Here is a 5,773-nt window from a genome sequence, read left to right on the forward strand (position 1 = left end):
AGAACATGTGGCGCTTGCCTTTCTGGGCCTGGGTTACCTCACTTAGTATAATCCTTTCCAGATTCATCCATTTTTCTGCAAATTTCATAACTTCATTTTTCTTTACCACTGAGTAAAACTCCATTGTATAAATGTGCCACATCTTCATTACAAAACAAACAATAACAAAAAACAAAAACAAGAAGATGGATGGTTTTAAAAAGTGCTGTTTTTTGTCCCCCCCCCCCACCCCCCAAGGTAGGTCATGTTATATCCAGGCTGACCTGGAATTCACTATGTAGTCTCAGGGTGGCCTCAAACTCATGGTGATCCTCCTACCTCTGCCTCCTGAGTTCTGGGATTAAGGTGTGCACCACCACACCCGGCTTCAAAAAGGACTTTTTAGCTAAGGTGAGACCCTACCTCAGAAAACCAAAAACAAAAAAGTACTTTTTGACTGCTAACTTGAGTATCATAAAAAAAATCATGAAATGAATTTTAAAGGGTTTAAATTTTCTTTAATTATTTTTATTTATTAGAGAGAGATAGAAGGACAGAGAGAGATACAGAGAGAGAATGGGTGTTCCAGGGCCTCTAGCCACTACAAATGAACTCCAGATACATGCGCCATGCCACCTTGTGCATCTGACTTATGTGGAACCTGGGAATTGAACTTGAGTCCTTAGGCTTCACAGGCAAGTGCCTTAGCCACTAAGCAATCTCTCCAGTCCCTAAAGGTTTTAAAATTATTTATTTATTTATTTTAAAGATCACATTTCCTTTTTATTAATACAAATCAAACTTTATTGAACATAGGCATAAATGGATTTTCAAATTATTTTTCTTTCATAGCTGTTCTGTAAACCATCTGGTCCATGGCAGTTGCTCTCATATAAAGATGCTTATACGTTTTTGTGAAGTTTGTATTTTGTTTCAATTTTATATTCACAAACATATGTTTAGTTCCAGATAGGAGCACTTGTGATTGGATTACTAGTACGTGGTAATGCATGGTATATACACAGCTCAAGCTGGTGATAAAAGGTCACCTGCTCTGCAGTAACTTTCACATACTTGTACAAATTGGAATCTTAGTGAATATTTTGGCTTTACTCTTATTTTTACATTAGCATAGCTGATGTAAGTTACAGGCAGTCAAATACTTTTGTTTCCTACCTTCCACCTGAACAGAAATACACAATGTATCGCCTTTGTTGGGTTAGACACACTTTTCACATCTCAACAAGAATGCCATAACCCTATTTTGAACAAAATTACCAGGGAACTAATGAAACTATCTTTGGCGAAAGCTTAATAAGCATATTTAAAATACATCCTCCATTGGCAAGTCACTGCCTTCTCCTAGAAGGTAGCTGTGTAAATTGTTGTCTCTCAAATTTATGTGCAGCTCAACAACATTCCCTTATTGGAAACACAAATTTCCACAACCCAGTTCCCCAAAACTGAAGTCTTAAAAATCTGTCTCTCCCTTGCTTGCTTCTCTCCTGATTCCACCCAGGCTTTATCAATGGTTCGCTTCATATCATCGTCTCCATCTTCATAAATTTTCTTTAGGACACTCATTAATCCCTCACTGGGATCTGTTTCATTGTCATAGGAGGGCTTTTTTTTTTTTCTCTTTGCACTCCTTCTCACCTTGAGTCAAGTAGCCCCATCCTGTGTTTTCTGCTTTCCTTCTACATAAGAGGATAACTGGGTCAGTCTTGACTTTTTTTGAACTGCCTTCCATAGAGATGGGTTTCAGAAGATTGTTCACAATCATGGAGTAATTCTTCTCATTTAGATTCTTCAGCAAAAGATCAAATGATCTCCTGATGAAATGCACTTGCACGTCCTCAATGGGAACCTGGTGATCTTCAGTGAAGGTAATGTTGATTTTCACAAACTCATCTGACTGACCCCATCCATAACTACTGATCTTCACTGTTTGTCCTGTTGTACGAGGAGCAGCCACAGCAGCTGGCTTTTCACTGCCAACAAGTTCTGGTTTCTTCTGTGATTTCTGCTGCATCATGTTCTTTATTTCTGTCTCAATCTTGGTTTGTTCAACTGTAAGGGCATCACGCGCTCTTTTCCTAGTGGACTTTTCCAACAGGACCTTTAGCTCTTCTAGATCTTTCTGCAACTCCTCCAATACCGAAGCCATGGTGGGGCCTAAGGCCGGAGCCTCAGCCGAGCACCGGATTGCGCAGGAAGCGCCGCACCGACACGCTGGCCACGGTACCTTTGGCGCGCACAAACCCGAGTGCTCCTGACCACGGGCGACTCCGCAGCCCGCCCTCCAGCCCACATTTCATTTTTTAAAATATGTTATTTACTTATTTGAGAAAGAGAGAGAGAATGAATTGGCATACCAGGGCCTCCAGTCACTGCAAATGAACATCAGACACATGCGCCACCTTGTGCATCTGGCTTGCGTGGGACCTGGGGAATCAAACCTGTGTTCTTTGGCTTTGCAGGCAAGTGTCTTAACCAATAAGCCATCTCTCCAGCCCAAGTAACTCATTTTTTTTTTTTTTTTTTTGGTTTTTTGAGGTAGGGTCTCACTCTGGTCCAGGCTGACCTGGAATTAACTCTGTAGTCTCAGGGTGGCCTCGAACTCATGGCGATCCTCCTACCTCTGCCTCCCAAGTGCTGGGATTAAAGGCGTGCACCACCGCGCCCGGCACAAGTAACTCATTTTTGAGAGAGAGGGAGAGAATGGGTGTGCTAGGGCCTTCAGCCCCTGCAAATGAACTCCAGATGCATGTGCCACCTTGTTCATTTGGCTTTATGTGGGTACTGGGGAATTGAATTAAAGTCCTTAGGCTTTGTAGGCAAGTGCCTTAACCACTAAAACATGTTTCCAGCCTATGAAATGGATTTTGTCTTAAGATTAGACAGAATTTCCAACAATATTTTTCTTAAGCCTTTTTATTGACAATTAACAAGATGCTACTGAGAGGATCCCTGGGCTGGCTGTGGGTAAGGACGGATGGGTAGCCACCCAAAAATGGAGGGGAGAGTTCCCTGGGGGAGGGGAGCCATCCAGAGACTGCCCTCCTCTGCAGTCCTCCAGGCAGGACCTCTTGCTGTCGCACCTCTGTGACCTGCCTTGCTCTGGGTTTCACGTTCCCCTCTCTCTCAGTCCCGGAGGGACTGAGGCTCTGTGCTGGGGCCTGGCATGAAGGCCTTCAGAAAAACGAGTGCTTGTTGATTGGTTGAGGTAGAGCTGTTTTACATTTTCTTTTTTTTAATTTATTTTTAAATTTTTATTAGCATTTTCCATGATTATAAAAAAATCCTGTGTTAATTCCCTCCCCCCCCCCACACACTTTCTCCTTGTTTTACATTTTCACAAGACTCTCCAAAGCTGGGACTTGCTGGTCTAGTGAGCTGGAGGTCAAGGCGCACTCAGGGAGTGATATGTCTGATTGATTACTCTGATTGTCCACACTGCAACATTACGCTTCCTGTGGAAGAATCTAGCAGATCCTCTGAGCATGTCATTTGCTTGTCCTACCATTGTCAGTCTTGATAGCCTAGCGCGTCATTTTGTGATAACAATATTTTGCATATAATGAACGCAGGTGGGGCTTAAGTTTTCTGTGTGCGTCATCGGAACTGGGTATGTGGGCTGGGGACACGGCTTCACAGTTGGTTCAAGGTGCTTGCTTGCAAGCCTGTCAGCCAGAGTCCCATCCTCCTCACGGCCCACATGCAGCTGGACACAAAGTGGTGCGTGAGCCTGTAATCCCAACAAGCCTGTGGCAATGGGAGGCAGAGCCAGGAGTATCTGGAAGCTTACAGGCAAACTAGGCTGGCCTATCTAATGGCACAGCAACAAGAGAGACCTTGTCTCAAAAAAGAAGGCAGAGGGGCTGGAGAGATGGCTCAGCAGTTAAGGCACTTGCCTATGAAGCCTAAGGACCCAGGTTTGATTCCCCAGTTCCCATATAAGTCAGATGCTCAAAGTAGTACATATATCTGGAGTTTGTTTGAAGTGGCTGGAGGCCATGGCTCATCCATTCTCTCTCTCTCTATCTACCTTTTTAGCTAGGCGTGGTGAGACACGCCTTTAATCCCAGCACTCGGTAGGCAGAAGTAGGAGGATCGCCGTGAGTTCGAGGCCACCCTGAGACTACATAGTGACTTCCCGGTCAGCCTGAACTACAGTGAGACCCTACCTTGGAAAATGAAAAAAAAAAAAAAAAACAGGTAGAAAGAGAGGACTGGTTTCTGAACTCTATACTATATGTGCACACACACACACACACAGAGTAGTAAATGCTTATCCGTTATTTATCATGAGTCAAGCACAGCCATTCATTCTGTCCCTTGAACATCAGGAAGAAGTAGATGTGGAACAGAATGGCAATGGCCATGAAGAAAGACTCAGAAGCTCAAAAGGTGACCACGTCCACAGCTGGCCCTCACTGTGCAGTGTGGTTTGGGAGGTGTGTGAGAGATGAGGGTCTTAGTTGTAGCACCCACCTGTCCAGCTGCCACTTAGACGTGCCCTTTGCAAGTGCTGGCTGTGCACAGGGCGTTATGCTGGTGACAAAGTGGCCCCTTTTAAAATATTAATCACTGAGCCAACAAGATAGCTCAGTGGGTAAAAGTGCTTACTGCTCCAGTGTGATGATCAGAGTTCAGATCCCCAGAACCTACATGAGGCCAGATGCAGCCAGGCAAGTGACTATAATCCCAGCATGCCTGCAGCAGGCAAGAAGGTGGAGACAGGAGGGTCCTCCCAAGGCTGTGGGCCAACTAATCTATGTGCACTGGCGAACAACAAGAGATCCTGTCTCAGACGAAGTGGGAGTTAAGGACCAACACCTGAGGTGGCCCTCTGACTGCCATGGGAGGGCATGGCACATATGTACCATGCCAATACTTGCACACACATGTACATGATACTCACTAACAAAAACTTTTCATCATGAAAACCAAAACCAGGAGCTGGAGAGAAGGGTCAGTGGTTCAGGTGCTTGCCTGCAAAGCCTAACAACCCAGGTTTGATTGCCCAGTGCCCACATAAAACCAGATGCACAACATGGCACATGTATCTGGAGTTCATTTGCAGCGGTAAGGGACCCTTGTGTGCCCATTCTCTCTCTCCCCCTCTGCTTGCAAATAAATAAATATTTTGGGCTGGAGAAAGGATTTAGTGGTTAAGGTGCTTGCCTGGAAAACCAAAGAACCCAGTTCTATTCCCCAGGAGCCACATAAGCCAGGTGCACAAAGTGGCGCATACATCGGGATTTGTTTGCAGTGGCAGAAGGCCCTGGGGCACCCTTTCTCTCTCTCTGTCTTGCAAATAAATAAATAAATAATAAAACCCAAACCAACAAATGCAGAAGAGGATGTGGTATGAGGCTGTTGGGGGGGGGCAGTGGGAACCCCTATCTGCTGATGGTGGCAATATAAACTGGTATAGTTACACTATGGAACTCAATGTGGAGGTTTTTCAAAAAACTGAAAATAGCCGGGTGTGATGGTGCACGCCTTTAATCCCAGCACTTGGGAGTCAGAGATAGGAGGATCACCGTGAGTTCGAGGCCACCCTGAGAATACATAGTGAATTTCAGGTCAGCCTGGGCTAGAGTGAGACTCTACCTTGAAAAAACTAAAAAAAAAAATAAAATAAATAAAAATAAGCCAGGCATGGTGGCAGACACCTTTAATCCCAGCACTCGGGAGGTAGAGGTGGGAGGGTTGCCATGAGTTCAAGGCCCTGAGACTCCATAGTGAGTTCCAGGTCAGCCTGGGCTAGAACGAGATGCTACCTTGA

The 5,773-nt window shown here is 44.9% G+C and overlaps 1 pseudogene; it reads right to left on the reverse strand.

Moving 5' to 3' along the window:
- Nucleotides 1-1,377: 1,377 nt before the first annotated feature.
- LOC101606631 lies at nt 1,378-2,179 on the reverse strand (annotated as a pseudogene).
- Nucleotides 2,180-5,773: the final 3,594 nt, after the last annotated feature.

The sequence above is a fragment of the Jaculus jaculus genome, chromosome 10 (assembly GCF_020740685.1).
Source record: "Jaculus jaculus isolate mJacJac1 chromosome 10, mJacJac1.mat.Y.cur, whole genome shotgun sequence".
Lineage (NCBI taxonomy): Eukaryota > Metazoa > Chordata > Mammalia > Rodentia > Dipodidae > Jaculus > Jaculus jaculus.